This window comes from Marmota monax, unplaced genomic scaffold (genome assembly GCF_021218885.2).
Source record: "Marmota monax isolate L192 unplaced genomic scaffold, Marmota_monax_Labrador192_F-V1.1 WCK01_AAM20220418_F8-fsc00009, whole genome shotgun sequence".
NCBI lineage: Eukaryota > Metazoa > Chordata > Mammalia > Rodentia > Sciuridae > Marmota > Marmota monax.
In genome coordinates this window covers 27,776,876-27,796,987 of record NW_026694710.1, presented here as the reverse complement: position 1 = coordinate 27,796,987, position 20,112 = coordinate 27,776,876, and the positions used below count along the sequence as shown (strand labels likewise).

Sequence of the window (20,112 nt, the reverse complement as noted above, 5' to 3'; positions counted from 1 at the left end):
AAATAATTTTTCCAAAAAAAAAAAAAGAGAGAGAGAGAAAGCTAAAAACAAGTGTGGGTGAGGACAGCCAGGATGTGGGGAAGCCGGGAAGCGGACGGCTCGCCTGGCGGGACACAGCGAGCAGGCAGACAGAACAAGCCGTCCTCAAGCGCAAGAGGTCCTCAGCCACAGGAAGGAACCAGGTACTGACACGTGCTACAATGTGGGTGAGCCTGGAAGCCACCAGGCCCATCACAAAAGACCACATGTTGCACAAAATGCCCTGAACAGGTAAACTGATAGAGACGGAAAGTAACGCAGGGTACCAGGGCCAAGGGGCGGAGGAGAGGGGGCACCTGCTGATGGGGTGGCTTCTTCCCAGGTGATGAGAACATTCTGAAGTCAGAGGGGGGTGATGGTTATACACCCTCCTGACCACACCAAACCCACACAATCATACACACACACACGCCAACGGAAGAGTACATTTTCCTGTAGTCACAAACAAGGAATATCTCCTAAGCCACATGTCCAGCAACAGAGGGCTGACTGCAAATTAGGTTACATCTGTATGATGCACACCTAAGAACACTGCAAATGTTAAGATATTAAATGAAAAAGATGGCACTTTAATAATCAGAAATATGATAAACACAGATGAGAAATCTGGATATACACTCAAATATAAATGTAAAGCCTTACTATGGCATTTATTTGAATAGCAGCCTGCAGGTGGGTTATTATTTTCTAAAGCCTCTCCTGCGGTCAAGTATACTTTTCTGATCAGAAGACTAAATGCTATTCCAAGAAGACAGCAAAGTGCCTGCCAGCAGCAGATGGTACCCTTGGGCCCAGCTGTGGCAAGAGGTTCATTTCCAGAAAAGGGAGAGACTGCGGGTCAGCCATGCAGCCCCTGCCCCGAGAAGGAGCCTTTCTAGATAAGCTCCTGAGCTGGCACCCTGCACCTCCCCTAGAATAGCTCTCTTGTGCCTGGCAGAAGAGTGACAGAAAGTGAGCCAAGGAGGTGCTTACAGAGACTGTCCATGGACAGAAAAGCCAAGGAGGCCCTGACCACCAGGAGCCCAGCTGGGCTTAAAGGGCCAAGAGCAATAAAGACTAGGATGTTGAGGGCTGGGGATGTGGCTCAAGCGGCAGCGCGCTCGCCTGGCATGCATGCGGCCCGGGTTCGATCCTCAGCACCACATACAAACAAAGATGTTGTGTCCACCGAAATCTAAAAAATAAAAATTAAAAATTTAAAAAAAAAAAAGAATAGGATATTGAGGTGGAGTTGCCAGGGGCTTCCTAAGCCTCGCCAAGCAGTTGGCACGCTTGTCACCAGCACTATCTCCCATCCTAGGACATCGGCATGACGCCAGCATGCTCAGGGGTGTTGGAAGTCCCAGCACCTTCTGCAGCTTCCAGATGCTTCTGTGATTGCTGCCTGTCTGGACTCTGCTTTTATAGAAGGCACGCCAATTCCTGCAACAAGTCCACTCGGGTTCACCTTCCTGTGAGACGTCGTTCTCTACTACAGAAATACAGAGCAATTCTGAGCAATCGCACAAATACCAAGGGTGTAGGTCCATCCCTGTCTTCAGCCAGAGTCACAGGCAGGCCACGCCAGGAATGCAGGTTTTCCAAGTGCTTCCCGTGGACAGCACCCATGGAGAAGAAAGGGAGGACAGCACCCATGGAGGAGTCAGTTACTGTGGCAGTAGAACAATCCGAGGGGGGCCTGTGAAATGTTGGAAACTGGGCATATCTGAATGCCGCAATTTGATACAGCAGAGAAGTGCATTTTTAAAAGTGTAACAAAATATCAAGTTTTTAAAAAATATTTATTTATTTATTCTAATTAGTTATACATGACAGCAGAATGCATTTTCATTCATTGTACACAATTGCAGCACAGCTTTTCATTTCTCTGGCTTACACAATGTAGCATATATATAGTCCTACATGTACCTAGGGTAATGATGTCCAGCTCATTCACCATCTTCCCTACCCCCATGCTCTCTCCCCTGCCTTCCCTCCCCTTTGCCCAAAGTTCCTCCATTTTCCCCATGCTCTGCCTCTTATGGATCAGCATCCACTTATTAGCCTTTGGTTTTTGGGGATTGGCTTACTTCGCTTCTCATAATATTCTCCAACTCCATCCATTTACCTGCAAATGCCATAATTTCATTATTTATTAGTGCTGAGTAATATTCCATTGTGTATATATACCACTGTTTCTTTATCCATTCATCTATTGAAGGGCATCTAGGTTGGTTCCACAGTTCAGCTATTGTCTATTGAATTGTTATAAACATTGATGTGGCTGCATCACTATAGTATGCTAATTTTAAGTTCTTTGGATACAGACCAAGGACTGGGATAGCTGGGTCAAATGGTGGCTCCATTTCAAGTTTTCTAAGGAATCTCCATACTGCTTTAGAAAGTGATTGCATGAATTTGCAGTCCCACCAGCAATGTACGAGTGTGCCTTTTCCCCCACATCCTCGCCAACACTTATTGTTCTTTGTATTCTTAATAACTGCCATTCTGACTAGCAGGAGATGAAATCTTAGAGTAGTTTTGATTTGCATTTCTCTAAGTACTAGAGATGTTGAACATTTTTTCATATATTTGGTGATCGATTATATATCTTCTGAGAAGTGTCTGTTCAGCTCCTTAGCCCATTTATTGATTGGGGTGGTTTTTTTTTTTTTGTTTTTTGTTTTTTTGGTGTTAAGTTTTTTGAGTTCTTTATATATCCTGGATATTAGTGCCCTGATATGTGTGTGGCAAAAATTTTCTCCCACACTGTAGGCTCTCTATTCACCTCACTGATTGTTTCTTTTGCTGAGAAGAAGCTTTTTAGTTTGAATCCATCCCATTCATTGATTCTTGATTTATTTCTTGTGCTATAGGAGTCTTGTTAAAGAAGTTGGGGCCTAATCTGACATGGTGAAGATTTGGGCCTACTTTTTCCTCTATTAGGTGCAAGGTCTTTGGTCTAATTCCTAGGTCCTTGATCCACTTTGAGCTTTGTGCATGGTGAGACATAGGGGTTTAGTTTCATTTTGCTGCATATGGATTTCCAGTTTTCCAAGCACCATTTGTTGAATAGGCTATCTTTTCTCCAATGTATGTTTTTAGTGCCTTTGTCTAGTATGAGATAACTGTATTTAAGTGATTCATCTTTGTCTTCTGTTGAGGGCCCAGTCGGGATGATGCCTGGCATTTTGCCAGAAGTAATGGTTGAGAGGCGAGCCATTAAGATGATGCTGGATTGAAACAGGCTGTGTATTCAATTGTATATAGACCCCTGCTGTCCGCCTTGGGCACCCGCTACTTTGGAGTTCTCGTGGGGATTCCTGGGGAGTTCGGTCGGTTGGTGAAGTTGCGGTGGAGGGAGTTCCGGTTGGTGTGTGGTGTTCCTGGAAGGGCCACATGGGTAGCGTTCGCGGGAGTTCGGAAATAAAGTTTGTTCCTGCTTGAGTGGCTCGTGATTTGTGCCCAGCCAGACTGCGGCAGTCTTCTGTACCATTGATCTACATGTCTATTTTGGCACCAATACCATGTGTTTTGTCACTATTGCTTTGTAGTACAGTTCAAGGTCTGGTATTATGATGCCTTCTGCTTCACTCTTCTTGCTGAGGATTGTTTTGGCTATTCTGGGTCTCTTTATATTTCCAAATGAATTTTATGACTGCTTTTTCTATTTCTATAAGGAATGACATTGTGATTTTAATTGAATCTGTATAGCGCTTTGGGAAGTATGGCCATTTTGACAATATTATTTTTTGCCTATCCAAGAGCATGGGAGATCTTTCCATTTTCTGAGGTCTTCTTTAATTTATTTTTTTTTAGTGTTCTGTAGTTTTCATTGTACAGGTTGTTCACTTCTTTTGTTAAATTGATTCCCATTTATTTATTTATTTTGAGTCATTGTGAATGGGGTAGTTTTCCTAATTTCTCTTTCAGAGGATTCATCACTGATGTACAGAAATGCATTTGATTTATGGGTGTTGATTTTATATCCTGCTACTTTGCTGAATTCATTTATTAATTCTAGAAGTTTTCTGTGGGTTTTCTCGGTTCCTCTAAGCATAGAATCATGTCATCAGCAAATAATAATAGTTTGAGTTCTTCTTTCCCTATTCTTACGTGTTTAATTTCTTTCATCTGTCTAATTGCTCTGGCTAGATTTTCAAGGACTACATTGAATAGAAGTGGTAAAAGTGGGCATCTCTGTCTTATTCCAGTTTTAGAAATTTTTCTCCATTTAGAATGATGTTGGCCTTGGGTTTAGCATAGATAGCTTTTACAATGTGGAGGTAAGACAAGGGCATTTCACTGAACCTGAAATTTCAATTCCAATCACTTTCAAAAAGGAATATGATAAAAAGCTCAAGTGTACCTGAGGTGGTGAAGAATTCAGTAACTGAGGATATACACAGAAAAAAAGGCTTTTATCATCTTGAGCTTCTTCTGAGAGCCTGGAAAGTAAGAATGAACGCTGACTTGGGCAAACTAAGAGTACTGTGAGATGTTCTGGCCACAACACCTGGGAACCTGAAGCCCTCTGCCAAAGGCCCAGTTAACAGGAAAGCAAGAGCTACAAGAGACTGATGGCTTCAAAAGCCGTGCTTGGACGCAGGAAACTGAAGGCTTGGAAACAGCTGGTGTGCTGGCTGCTCCTTACAAGTCTCCCGTGCATGTGTCCACCCATCCTTCCATCAGTCCACCTTTCCATCCATTCATCTGTCCATCCATTCATCTTCCCATCCGTCCAATCATCCTTCTGTTCATCCACTCATACATCCAGACATCCATTCACACATCCACCCATCCGTCCATCCAGCCAGCCATCATGGATCATGTAACCATCCATCCATCCAACCATCCAACCAATCACTCCCACTTGTCCCACAAACATGGACTAAGCATCTACTATGAGCCAGGAATTGTGCAGCTGAGTCCTTAGGAGCTCAGGATCTGCAGCAGAGATAAATGGGCAACAGTTAAGTATCATACAAAATGGAAGTGAAATGGAAGAGCCCCAGCCAGATAGGGCGCGTTATGAGGGTCAGAAGAAGACCTCTTTGCTCAGGGTGGAGGGGACCAGAGCACAGGGGTGCTTCCTGAAGGGTCAGCATGAGGACAGCCTGAATGGAAGCCCAGGGGGCGCATTCTGTCAATGCTGGAAAGGGCCCACAGAGGCAGAGATCAGGGCAGGTTTGCCAGTGTCCTGAGGGGCCTGGACCCCACACTGTTGGCCAGGGATCCCTAAAGGATGCTCCACACTTTCCAAATCTCAGTGTGTAAGAATCTCGGTGTGTGAGAATCTCGGTGTGTGCCACCCCTGTCTTGGAACCCCACCATCCACAGTCAGCGTGGGAGTGAATGGACCAAGTGTCCGTGTGCTAGGCTGGAGTGCTGTCTAGGACACATTCACAAGCAGAGGCCGGCTGCAGGTGCGCAGGGCCTGAGAGGGGCAGATGGTCAGACTGGAAACCTGTTCAGAAGACAGACTGTCCTCTGCCAGGGTAAGAGCTTGGAGACAATGAGAGGATATGTTGGCAGAGACCTGATGATGAGACAGAGAAGAGAGAGAGGCCTGAGATGGGGACGGGCATGCCTTCCTGGGGAACTGCCCAGCCACACAGGGCCCCGAGCCAGGGCAGACCCACCATCCAGGACACCTCTGGTCATAAGAAGAAAGATCTGCCACTCTCAGCAAGGTCTGGCTTTGCCTTCCTCTGAGAGTCCTGGGGTAGAGCAGGGCTAGGACACCTTCCAGGAGACGCCCTGGAATCACTCAGCCACAGCTGGAAATCAGCAGCAGGTGGACCCTCCTCACTGGCCAGTGCCCTCGAAGTCTAGCACGGCAAGGATTTAGCAGTGAAGTGTGCACAATGAGGGATGAATGGTGTCCCCTCCACCTACTCCATGTTTCAGTCCTAGCCCACAATTCTTCAGATGGTGACCTTATAGGGAAAGAGGGTCCTTTGAAGTGTAATCAGGTCAGGTGAGGTCATATTCGAGCAGGGTGGGCCCTGGTCCCCCACGACTGGTGTCCTCGTAGAAGGGGAGCTTGCCCAGACTCACAGGCAGAGAGAAGGCCCTGTGAAGATGAAGGCAGAGGTCTGTGGTGGTTCTACAAGCCAAGGAGCCCCAGGGATTCCAGGACAACAGGAGCTGCAGAGCCCGGGACAGAAGCCCCTTGCAGCCTTCAGAGGAGCCAGCCCTGGACAGATTGATGGGGACTTGCAGCCGCCAGGACAGGGAGACGGCTGATCCTCTCTGCAGCATCAACTGCTGGTTTTGAGATGCTCTGTCATGGCAGCTGTGTCGCTGACCAGCATGATGACTGACAGGCCTTTGTACTTCTATCAGCCCAAACCTGCCCATTTCTTCTGAACACACCATGTCTTTCTGCTCTGTCCTCCTCAGCCACTCGTGGTCATGCTCCTGGTGGCTCTGATGCATGATTCTGTTCCTAAGGAAGTCTTCTCACAGCCTTATGGTCAGCTGACTGGTGGCCTGCCCCATGCTGCCATCCTGTCATCCTCCAGGAAGAGTCTAGCCAGAGTCAGGTGGCTTCAGAGTGTCATCCAGATCCTGGTTCATTCTCCTGGGGAGCTCTCCAGTGACCATGCTCCTCTGGCCCTCAAGGCGGTGGGCACACTCTGGGGACGCATCACAGGTCCTCCACCCCATCCCCAGGTCTACTGTGAGCGCAGGAACTTTAGCCTGCCACATCCGCTGGAGGACCAGGTCCCACTGCAGGGCTGCAGAGAGAGCCCCGTGTGGCTCCACCCAGTGCTTCTCCCTGGGCATGGGCATCACAAGACACTCCTCCCCCCTCACCTCCAGGCCAGCCTGCCTCTGTGTTAGTGAGACCTCGTGGCAACTGGCCAGAGGTGAGCCAAGTCCTGTCCTCATGGGGGTGAGCTTCTGGCAGGCACTGGGCAGAATCCTTGGGACAGGGCACACGGCCACTGGGCAGTGCTGAGCTCTGAACCTCTCATGGCTGTTTGATCTCTCCTTGTTCCACAAGATATACGGGCAGAAATGACACTAGCTCCAGATGAAAAGACTGCCCGGCTGACTGGACATCAGCTTGCTGAGACCTGACCCCAGAACTCCTCACGCCACACCTGGTCTGGGCTGAGAAGATCCCCCAGGCATTGCCTGAGGCCAGGTGGCCTGTTGGGATCTGTTAGGCAGCATGACTCACTGACAAGGCGGGGACGGAGGTGGGGGGACGGAGTGGTGCTAACACCCTGGGAAAGAGCCCAGAGCAAAAGCACAGCTGCAGAGAGGCCTGATTGTGGTGTATGCCCTCTCAGAGGCTCCAGTGGGTACAGCCTTCCCCAGGGAGCAGGTCTGTACAGGGCACCACACCAGAGCCCGGGGCCTGCCGAGAAGCAGGAGGGAGTGTGGCCACCCCAGCACCTGTGACTGACACTCCCTTGGTCTAAGGCCTCCGAAAGAGCCTAAGTGGACAGGAAGGTGGAGGGCCACCCAGAGCGGGGTCACACACCAACTGCACAGGCACTGTGAGGTGGGGCTGGGGGACAAGGGTGGTCCAGCACCTGGCACAGGACCCTGTGGGAGCTCACCTCTGCAGGACATGCCCCAGAGAGCACAGGGACCAGAACTCGGCACTGGCAGTGACAGATCACAGGAGGCAAAGAAACAGGTGACACCTGGAGTGGGCAGCCTCTCAAAGGCTAGATGGCCAGAGGGCTTCCCATGCAGGTCCAGCCGCTCTGACCAGCCGGTCTCCTGCCCAGGTCAGGTCCCATGCGTCATGGCTGGTTCCCACGCAACACCCGCTGACCTGCACAGAGGCGGGAGGCAGCGGCTCACAGCTGCTGGGAGACCTGAGCCGGGGGCTCCCCACTAAGCAGGGCAGCAGGGCTGGGGGGGCCCTGGGGTGCTGGCAGCCCTGGTCAGGGCCTGAGGGTCAGGCAGCCCAGGTGGACCAGGCTCCACTATGACCTCAGCCCAGGCGAGGCTATTCAGAGGCTGGGCACGAGGCCCCCCAGGGCCCCCCTGGTTCCGTGCCTCCCAGGGCAGCCTAGGCCTCAGAGGAGCCCTGCACCCAGGCCCTGCCAGGCACAGTGCCCCTGACCTGTCAGAGCTGCTCCACGGGGCTTTCGCCCCTGTCAGGACCCCACAGGTCCAGGACAGAGAGCCTTTCAAAACACAAGTTAGAACATGAAATCACTGAAATCCCTGTCCCTGTCTGTCAATCTTCCCTCCCCCTTCCTTTGCCTTCTCCTCTCAGCTTTGCTTCTTGCTGACACAGACAGACCAGGCAGGTTGTGGCCACAGGGCCTTTGCACAGATGTCACTGAGCCCAGAAGACTCTTTGCCTGGATACCTACAGAAGCCCCCTAGTTCACTGGGATTGTTCCTAGGTCTCATTGGAGAAGCCTTCCATGCCCTACCCCATGCCTAGCTCGCTTCTTACCCCTACTCTGCAGGACTGCTGCTCAGGCACTCTCTCCCCCACGCTCCAGGAGCAGCACTCCAATACCAGGGCACTCTGCTGGCTCCGTGCAGCCCAGCATGCCCTGGCTTTCCAACGGGTACCTGCTGAGCGGACAGTGGGAAGCCACAGACACCAGAGCTTGACAAGGAGTCTCTCCCCTCTGCAGGGCCTGCGGAGTCCCCAGTGCTGATCAGTTCCTCCTGTTGTCCTCTCCTGCGGTGCCATTCAGACAGTCTGACAGAGGCTCTTCCAAGGGGCAGGAAGAACAGAGTGATCAGGAGCACAGGATTCAAACACCGTAGTGCGCTAAGTTTGGGATACCCCCCCAGAAACTGTGACTCAAGTATTTTGGGAAAGGGTCTTTTCAGCTTCCTGAGCAGAGGCCCCTGAGGTAGACATCCCGCAGGATCTGCCAGGGTCCTAGGCCCAGGGGAGGCAGAGATCACGGGGGGCAGCCGCAGGAAAGGGGTGCCCGGGGCTGCCACATGGAGCACCGCCCTGCCAGCACCTGCCTCAGATCTGTGACGCATCCCTGTTGGTCACAGCAGCCACAGACAGGAACCGAGAAGTGGAACCTGTGATCCAACCCTGGCACCATCCTCTCTGCCAGGCAAGCCTGGGTGGGTACTTGGCCCACAGACCTGCTCCCCCACCTGAAGAACAGGCAGTAAAACAGCTACCGATGACCAGGCAAGGAAGGTCCTGCCCACACAGTGCTGGGCAGCGCAGACACCAGGCCTCCACGCAGGTCCCCCACCCGGCAGGGGTTCACACCAACAGTGTGTAACCCAAGTGCTTAATATTCAAAAGAAGCAGTCACCTGCTCATGGCCCGAGACACGTAAGGGGTTCTGAGCCCAAGAGCAACGTTCAAAGTGCCCTGCAAAGTGTTTACTTGCTGGATTCATTCTACAAACTGGGCACTGAGCGACCCCAAGGGGACCGTGGAGGGTACGCTGGCGCAGAGGCTGCGACATCAAAGCACGAGGAATGTCACGAGCAGGGGCACCGCAGGTGCCCTTGTCTGCTTGTCACCTTGTTTTGAGATGGGGGTCTTGCTACATTGCTGGGGAGGCTTCAGGATCCTGCCTCAGATGGATCCCTGAAGTCCCCTCCCCAGCAGCTGGGATCATAGGCATGCACAGAGGTCTTCACAGCTGGAAGGGCACATGTGACCGTGGGACATGTCAGGAGGACAAGGCGAGGACACCAGAGTGCATGTCCACAGGCTCCTATAACCTTGGCAACGGCCAAGGTCTCCGTCACACATGTGCGCGCAGTCAGACGACAGTCCTGGACTTGGGTCCTGGCCCCATGCTGACCAGCCTTGTGAACGGGCCAGGTCAGTTCATGACCCCCAGCTTTTTTCCTACAAAATTTGCAGCACTAGGGATTGAACCCAGGGTGCTCTACCACTGAGCTACATCCAAGCCCTTTTTAAATTTTTATTTTGAGACAAGGTCTCACTAGGCCTCACTAAGGTGCCCAGGCTGGCCCTGAGCTGGATATCCTCCTGCCTCAGCCTCCCCGCCACTGGGATGACAGGCGTGTGCTATTGTACCTGGCTTTCCCACAAAATCTGAATGACGATACCCCCTTGAAAGTCCAAGGGATAACACTGACAGGGAATTGTGCTGGTCAGTGGTCAAGGCTGTACCCAGCCCCTATCGCAGAAAACACAAGACTGGCGAATTAAGGAAAGACAGCGGGGAGCTGATGGCCAAGAGCACCACTTACACAGACCCATGCTCAGTGGGGTCCCAGGGACGCTCAGGTGCAGGCTTCCTCTGCTCCTCCTGCTGGCCCCCCAGATGGGCAGGCAGCAAGGCTGTGGGCAAGGAGTGACTCCTACTCCATGGGCCACGTGAGTCAGAGGGATCACTGTGGACAGCAAACCCTTTCTGTTTGGTTTCAAGTCCCAAATATAAAACAGACACTGGGTTTGCAAGCAGGACAGCCCTGGAAACTAGCTCATTTCCCACATCCTCTAACTGAGCAGCAGTAGTGCTGATGTCCCAGAAACAAGCCACTCAGAGTGTCCCTTACACTTTTCATACACTCCCACCCACTTCTGCTGGTCCTACCCTAGGTGACCAGAACCCCCCCTACCCCAGCAAGGTCACTGGTTGAGAGTCTAAGGAGGGGCAGGGACTCACAGGAAGTGACGCAGTGAGGGAGAAGGGCCCTCAAGTCACCACTTGTGCAGTCTGGGGGGGCACGTCCACTCCCAGGGCCTTGGTGTATTTGTCTGCAGATTGAGAAAGTGATGCCGTCCACCCAGGGTCCTCAGAAGGATGCCTGAGCACACGCTGTGGAGGGGTGGGCACTCAAGTCCTCCCGCTGGGAGGCCCTGGGCCTGCAAAGGAGCTGAGGCATAGCCTCCGAGAGGTGCAGTGGCTAAGTGGAGGTGGGGCTGTGGCCACTGGACCAGCCCTCAGGGCCACAGGCTGCGTGAGCAGGGGGATCTCTGGCTCCATCAGAGCCACCGGTCCCAGGCACAGGCCCACAGGCTGTGTGTCCTGAGGGGTGAGGTGTAGGACCAGCCCAGGGAGGAAGGCCACCCGTGCTGGCTCCCTGAAGTGGCACCACCCAGGCCCAGCTGGCCTTCAAGGTCTGTCAGATCAGGTCTTCCAGCCATAGGAGGGCTGGATGCCACGGTGCTTGATCCCTGAGCTGAACCTCCAAGTCCATGGCCACCCTAGAGGGCCCTGTCTGTCCACAGGTGCATCTGCCCTGTCCAGCAGCCTGTAAGTCTACAAGGTTGCTTGCTGACGGCCCCCAGGAGACCATCTCCAAAGCTGGGGTGCTGCAGAGCTGACAGGGCCACACCCTGTCCCCTAGGTCCAGAGTAGCTGTTGATGCTCTTAGATCACCAGCCTCTCAGGAAGGCAGCCCCTTGGTGCAGGCCTCATCCTGCCCACCACAGACCAGGGGCCAGGAAGGGTCTTGCCTTGGGTGCTCACCTGCTCCTCACCCTGCCCTAAAGCCAGGCACAAAGCCACCCCCCAGCCAGGGGGCTGTGGGGAGCAGGGAGCTATGGGGAGCAGGGGGCTGAGGTCTGGATCCTCTGGGCTCAGCCCTGTGTGGCCAAGACGCTGTGCTAGGGAAACAGCCAGACCCAGGCTGGCATTTGCTCAGCTCTTGAAAAGCTCCCACTGTGGGCAGGGAGGGGGCTCGGCAGTACAGTGCTTGCCTAGCATGTGTGAGGCCCTGGGCTCCACCCCAGCACCCACAGGGTGCCCCTGTTATGGTGTCAGAACCTGATCTCCCAGCATCACCTCCTGACCACTTTGCAGGGTGGCTTTCTAAAATTCAGAAAAGCAGATATGCAGAAGCACACACATGTATGCATACACACACAGACTTGTGGGCACACAGGCTTGTACACATGCAAATGCACACACACGTACACGCACACACATGCACTGCTGCGCATGGGCAGAAGTCCCCTCTGCCCACCCCGTTCATGCTTTCCTGACTCTCTCTGAGCTTCTGCTGCTTTTAAAAGCCTCTCAATGGGGGCTGGGGCTGGGGCTCAGCAGTAGAGCGCTCACCTAGCACGGTGGGGCTCGGGGTTCGATCCTCAGCACCACATAAAAATAAAACAAAGGCACTGTGTTCACCTACAAATAAAACAAAATATTTTTTAAAAAGCGCCTTTCAATGGTAGCCCCTGTGGCAGGGGAACCTCAAAGCAGCAGGGGCACTTGTCTGAGGGTGCGTCCTGGTCTCCCTGCTCCACAGGGGTTTAAACCCGTTTCCTCTTGTCTTGCCTCAGCAAAGATGGGAGGAAAGGGTCTGCTTTAGAGAAGTGGCCATTCAGACTAGGATTTCCTGGTCCCATGGGCTGCTGCCCAGAGCCACCAGAAGCAGGAGGCCTCATGTGGCAGGGCGGTCTGCCTCACTCTCCCCTCAGTGGCTTCTGCTCAGAAGGAAGCCCCCTCCTCATCTTGGTTCCCTGAAGAAGGGCCAACCCTGACCACTGTGCTCCATTCCAGGGCAAACCCCCTGGCCACAGATGTCCAGAGACCAGGGACATGAGCAGGAAATGGTCTTTGTTCACATGGACCGAGACAGAGAGCCTGCTATATGCCCCACTGAGCATCGTGAGGACCAGAGCCAGAGGCTCAGCCTTCTCTGGGGACCCACAGGGAGTGCAGACAGCTGGCCGCGCTGCGAGGACAGCACAGCAAGCTGCACTCTGCCCAGGCCAGTTCTCCTGGAGCTGCCCGGCAGCACCACAGCCTCCCCACATCCAGAGGCCACAAGCCTACCTGAAGATGTGGACCAGCCTGAGGGGTCGCCACGTCCATGCCCTCAGTGCTGGGGCTGGACCAATACCAGCATGCCCTGGGGTTGCGTTGGGTGAGGCACAGCAGGCAGGTGGGGCTCCTCAAGACTACTAGAACTTGGGAGGATTTAAGAACCTGGACCTGATCTCCATGTCCCCAGTGCTCAAGATGTCCTCTAAGGTCCTGCTGCCCTCCAGCCCTTGGTGCCTCCCTTTCTCCTTGACCTGAAACAGTACATCTGTCCAACATCCAGGTTCCTGGAAACGGGGTGCGTGTCTGTGGACCCAGAGGACAGGCCGTGCAGAGAGCCTGGGGGCTGCAGTCAGATGTGCTGGTGAGCAGTGGTGACCAAGGAACATCTCCTCAAAGGCAGCCATGGGACTCAACAATGCCACACAGGAAAGCTCCCCAGAAACTCACATGTGGGACTGTGCTGGTGGCCTGGTATAGAAGGGACAGGGAGGGCCATCACATCATGAGGGGAGGGGTAATGGCTCAAAGGAGCAAATAGAGGCCAGAACAGGAGAACGGAGTGATTTTGAAGCAGGTCCTCTGTCAGGCCAGAAGATGCTGCAGGGATGAGGGATGGCAACAGTGGCCCAGGGACTGGCTGGGAGGGCTGCACAGGTCCCTGAGGGCCTGATGCTAAGAGCAGGGAGACAGGGCACCTGGAAGTGTTCAAGCAGAGGTGTCATCGACACACCTGAGAGGAAGTCAGGAGCAGGGGAACAAGGACCACATGATGCTGTGTCAAATAAGTTCTGCTTATTGTCTGAAGAAGTGGATCATTGAGCAGATCCACACCTAGGAAAAAAATTGAATTTGTAGTAAAAATGTTCTTCCAAAGAAAACTCCAAGCCCAGGTGACTTCATTAGTAAATTCTATCTAATATTTAAGGCCAAAAGAATGGCGGTTCTATAATACTCTTGAAGAAAACTGAAGGGATAGGCAGGCACCCCAGCTCCTTCTAGCATCTTGGCATTACCCTGCTACGCAAACCAGAAAAGAGCATTCCAAGAAAAGATAGCTATAGGCCAACATTCCTCACAAACAGATACAAATTCTTTAAAAGTTTTTTAACAAGTCAAAGCCGACAATATATTAAAAGGATTCCTCATGACCAAGTGTGGCTCACTCCAGGAATGCAAGGTTGGCTCAACATGTGACTATCAATCAATGGATTCATCACATTAACAGACTAAAACCGAAAAACTACATGACTGTCCCAAAAGAGACAGAAAAAGTATGAGAAAATCCCACATCTATTCTTGACAAAAATCATCAGCAAACTAGGAATAGAAGAGGAATTCCTTTTTATTTATTAGAAAAAGGGCATCTATGAAAACCCTACAGCTCACATCCCACTTGGCAGGAGAGACTGTTAGGACCAAGGAAAACTTGTCCCATGTTACCAATCTCAGCAAATGCCACTACCTGGGACCCCCTCTGACTGCTCTCCCTAAGGGAACTGCCCCACCTGGCACTCTCCATCTTGGGAACTGATTCTAATTTCTTCCTGGAAGGGCAGGAGGAAGAGGCAGCAGAAGGAGGAGCGGGTCAGGATGAAGTAGAGACCTGGGAGCTGAGGGCAGGCTGGAGAGAAGAGCTGGAGTCATGGGTGAGCAGCCTGCAAGGTCAGCACTGGTGAGACCTCTGAGGGGGCTGTCCTGGGTGACCCTGTGCTCACTGCTGCCACCTAGGCCAGGCCACTCCATTGCCTGTGAGTGAGCAGGAGGCCCATCAGCTAGTAGGGTGGCATCCCTCACACACCCACCCACCTGAGTGCTTACTGTATGCCAGTGTCCCCGCAAGGCCTGTAGGATTGGCACCAAATTCGAGGACCCTGGGACATGGGAGTCACTGTGCTTGCTGGGGTGGCATGGTAGATGCCAGTGAGGAGCACAAGGGAGGACCCTGAGCCCTCTCCACCAGAGACCACAGGGACCTCAAAACAGGACCCAGAGACCTAAAAACAGGACCCAGAGACCTCAAAACAGGGCCACAGGGACCTCAAAACAGGACACAGAGACCTCAAAACAGGGCCACAGGGACCTCAAAACAGGACACAGGGACCTCAAAACAGGACACAGAGACCTCAAAACAGGACACAGAGACCTCAAAACAGGGCCACAGGGACCTCAAAACAGGACACAGAGACCTCAAAACAGGACACAGAGACCTCAAAACAGGACACAGAGACCTCAAAACAGGACACAGAGACCTCAAAACAGGACACAGGGACCTCAAAACAGGACACAGAGACCTCAAAACAGGGCCACAGGGACCTCAAAACAGGACACAGAGACCTCAAAACAGGACACAGAGACCTCAAAACAGGACACAGAGACCTCAAAACAGGACACAGAGACCTCAAAACAGGACACAGGGACCTCAAAACAGGACACAGAGACCTCAAAACAGGGCCACAGGGACCTCAAAACAGGACACAGAGACCTCAAAACAGGACACAGAGACCTCAAAACAGGACCACAGGGACCTCAAAACAGGACACAGAGACCTCAAAACAGGACACAGAGACCTCAAAACAGGACACAGAGACCTCAAAACAGGGCTAAAGAGACCTCAAAACAGGACACAGAGACCTCAAAACAGGACCACAGGGACCTCAAAACAGGGCCACAGGGACCTCAAAACAGGACACAGAGACCTCAAAACAGGACACAGAGACCTCAAAACAGGACACAGAGACCTCAAAACAGGACCACAGAGACCTCAAAACAGGACCACAGGGACCTCAAAACAGGACACAGAGACCTCAAAACAGGACACAGAGACCTCAAAACAGGACACAGAGACCTCAAAACAGGACCACAGGGACCTCAAAACAGGGCCACAGGGACCTCAAATCAGGACCAAAGGGACCTCAAAACAGGACGCAGAGACCTCAAAACAGGACACAGGGACCTCAAAACAGGACACAGAGACCTCAAAACAGGACACAGAGACCTCAAAACAGGACCACAGGGACCTCAAAACAGGACCACAGGGACCTCAAAACAGGACACAGAGACCTCAAAACAGGACACAGAGACCTCAAAACAGGACCACAGAGACCTCAAAACAGGACACAGAGACCTCAAAACAGGACACAGAGACCTCAAAACAGGACACAGAGACCTCAAAACAGGACCACAGGGACCTCAAAACAGGACACAGAGACCTCAAAACAGGACCACAGGGACCTCAAAACAGGACACAGAGACCTCAAAACAGGACACAGAGACCTCAAAACAGGACACAGAGACCTCAAAACAGGACACAGAGACCTCAAAACAGGACACAGAGACCTCAAAACAGGACCAAAGGGACCTCAAAACAGGACACAGAGACCTCAAAACAAGACACAGAGACCTCAAAACAGGACACAGAGACCTCAAAACAGGGCTAAAGAGACCTCAAAACAGGACACAGAGACCTCAAAACAGGACACAGAGACCTCAAAACAGGACACAGAGACCTCAAAACAGGACACAGAGACCTCAAAACAGGACACAGAGACCTCAAAACAGGACCACAGAGACCTCAAAACAGGACACAGAGAGACCTCAAAACAGGACACAGAGACCTCAAAACAGGACACAGAGACCTCAAAACAGGACACAGAGACCTCAAAACAGGACACAGAGACCTCAAAACAAGACACAGAGACCTCAAAACAGGACACAGAGACCTCAAAACAGGACCACAGGGACCTCAAAACAGGACACAGAGACCTCAAAACAGGACACAGAGACCTCAAAACAGGACACAGAGACCTCAAAACAGGACCAAAGGGACCTCAAAACAGGACACAGAGACCTCAAAACAGGACACAGAGACCTCAAAACAGGACACAGAGACCTCAAAACAGGACACAGAGACCTCAAAACAGGACACAGAGACCTCAAAACAAGACACAGAGACCTCAAAACAGGACACAGAGACCTCAAAACAGGACACAGAGACCTCAAAACAGGACCACAGGGACCTCAAAACAGGACCACAGGGACCTCAAAACAGGACACAGAGACCTCAAAACAGGACACAGAGACCTCAAAACAGGACCACAGGGACCTCAAAACAGGACCACAGGGACCTCAAAACAGGACCACAGGGACCTCAAAACAGGACCACAGAGACCTCAAAACAGGACACAGAGACCTCAAAACAGGACACAGAGACCTCAAAACAGGACCACAGAGACCTCAAAACAGGACCACAGAGACCTCAAAACAGGACACAGAGACCTCAAAACAGGACACAGAGACCTCAAAACAGGACCACAGGGACCTCAAAACAGGACACAGAGACCTCAAAACAGGACACAGAGACCTCAAAACAGGACCACAGGGACCTCAAAACAGGACACAGAGACCTCAAAACAGGGCTAAAGAGACCTCAAAACAGGACACAGAGACCTCAAAACAGGACCACAGGGACCTCAAAACAGGGCCACAGGGACCTCAAAACAGGACACAGAGACCTCAAAACAGGACACAGGGACCTCAAAACAGGACACAGAGACCTCAAAACAGGACACAGGGACCTCAAAACAGGACCACAGAGACCTCAAAACAGGACACAGAGACCTCAAAACAGGACCACAGGGACCTCAAAACAGGACACAGAGACCTCAAAACAGGACACAGAGACCTCAAAACAGGACACAGAGACCTCAAAACAGGGCTAAAGAGACCTCAAAACAGGACACAGAGACCTCAAAACAAGACACAGAGACCTCAAAACAGGACACAGAGACCTCAAAACAGGACACAGAGACCTCAAAACAGGACACAGAGACCTCAAAACAAGACACAGAGACCTCAAAACAGGACACAGAGATAAAGAGACCTCAAAACAGGACACAGAGACCTCAAAACAAGACACAGAGACCTCAAAACAGGACACAGAGACCTCAAAACAGGACACAGAGACCTCAAAACAGGACACAGAGACCTCAAAACAAGACACAGAGACCTCAAAACAGGACACAGAGACCTCAAAACAGGACCACAGGGACCTCAAAACAGGACACAGAGACCTCAAAACAGGACACAGAGACCTCAAAACAGGACACAGAGACCTCAAAACAGGACCAAAGGGACCTCAAAACAGGACACAGAGACCTCAAAACAAGACACAGAGACCTCAAAACAGGACACAGAGACCTCAAAACAGGGCAAGAGACCTCAAAACAGGACACAGAGACCTCAAAACAGGACACAGAGACCTCAAAACAGGACACAGAGACCTCAAAACAGGACACAGAGACCTCAAAACAGGACCACAGGGACCTCAAAACAGGACCACAGGGACCTCAAAACAGGACACAGAGACCTCAAAACAGGACACAGAGACCTCAAAACAGGACCACAGGGACCTCAAAACAGGGCCACAGGGACCTCAAAACAGGACCACAGGGACCTCAAAACAGGGCCACAGAGACCTCAAAACAGGACACAGAGACCTCAAAACAGGACACAGAGACCTCAAAACAGGACCACAGAGACCTCAAAACAGGACCACAGAGACCTCAAAACAGGCAACAGAGACCTCAAAACAGGACACAGAGACCTCAAAACAGGACCACAGGGACCTCAAAACAGGACACAGAGACCTCAAAACAGGACACAGAGACCTCAAAACAGGACACAGAGACCTCAAAACAGGACACAGAGACCTCAAAACAGGACACAGAGACCTCAAAACAGGACACAGAGACCTCAAAACAGGACCACAGGGACCTCAAAACAGGGCCACAGGGACCTCAAAACAGGACACAGAGACCTCAAAACAGGACACAGGGACCTCAAAACAGGACACAGAGACCTCAAAACAGGACACAGGGACCTCAAAACAGGACCACAGAGACCTCAAAACAGGACACAGAGACCTCAAAACAGGGCCACAGGGACCTCAAAACAGGACACAGAGACCTCAAAACAGGACACAGAGACCTCAAAACAGGACCACAGAGACCTCAAAACAGGACACAGAGACCTCAAAACAGGACACAGAGACCTCAAAACAGGACACAGAGACCTCAAAACAGGGCCACAGCGACCTCAAAACAGGACACAGAGACCTCAAAACAGGACCACAGAGACCTCAAAACAGGACCACAGAGACCTCAAAACAGGGCACAGAGACCTCAAAACAGGACACAGAGACCTCAAAACAGGACCACAGGGACCTCAAAACAGGACACAGAGACCTCAAAACAGGACACAGAGACCTCAAAACAGGACCACAGGGACCTCAAAACAGGACACAGAGACCTCAAAACAGGGCACAGAGACCTCAAAACAGGACACAGAGACCTCAAAACAGGACCACAGGGACCTCAAAACAGGGCCACAGGGACCTCAAAACAGGACACAGAGACCTCAAAACAGGACACAGAGACCTCAAAACAGGACACAGAGACCTCAAAACAGGACCACAGGGACCTCAAAACAGGACCACAGAGACCTCAAAACAGGACACAGAGACCTCAAAACAGGACACAGAGACCTCAAAACAGGACCACAGAGACCTCAAAACAGGACACAGAGACCTCAAAACAGGACCACAGAGACCTCAAAACAGGACACAGGGACCTCAAAACAGGACACAGAGACCTCAAAACAGGACCACAGGGACCTCAAAACAGGACCACAGGGACCTCAAAACAGGACCACAGGGACCTCAAAACAGGACCACAGGGACCTCAAAACAGGGCCACAGGGACCTCAAAACAGGACACAGAGACCTCAAAACAGGACCACAGGGACCTCAAAACAGGACACAGAGACCTCAAAACAGGGCCACAGGGACCTCAAAACAGGACACAGGGACCTCAAAACAGGACCACAGGGACCTCAAAACAGGACACAGAGACCTCAAAACAGGACCACAGGGACCTCAAAACAGGACACAGAGACCTCAAAACAGGACACAGAGACCTCAAAACAGGACACAGAGACCTCAAAACAGGGCTAAAGAGACCTCAAAACAGGACACAGAGACCTAAAAACAGGACCACAGAGACCTCAAAACAGGACACAGAGACCTCAAAACAGGACCACAGGGACCTCAAAACAGGACACAGAGACCTCAAAACAGGACACAGAGACCTCAAAACAGGACACAGAGACCTCAAAACAGGACACAGAGACCTCAAAACAGGACCACAGGGACCTCAAAACAGGACCACAGGGACCTCAAAACAGGACACAGGGACCTCAAAACAGGACACAGAGACCTCAAAACAGGACACAGAGACCTCAAAACAGGACACAGAGACCTCAAAACAGGACACAGAGACCTCAAAACAGGACACAGAGACCTCAAAACAGGACACAGAGA

General features: G+C 51.8%; 1 protein-coding gene across 2 annotated transcripts in view; it reads right to left on the bottom strand.

Moving 5' to 3' along the window:
* Zfyve28 (zinc finger FYVE-type containing 28) overlaps positions 1–20,112 on the bottom strand; it is a 141,631-nt gene that overhangs the window by 9,507 nt on the left and 112,012 nt on the right. The window lies entirely within an intron of this gene.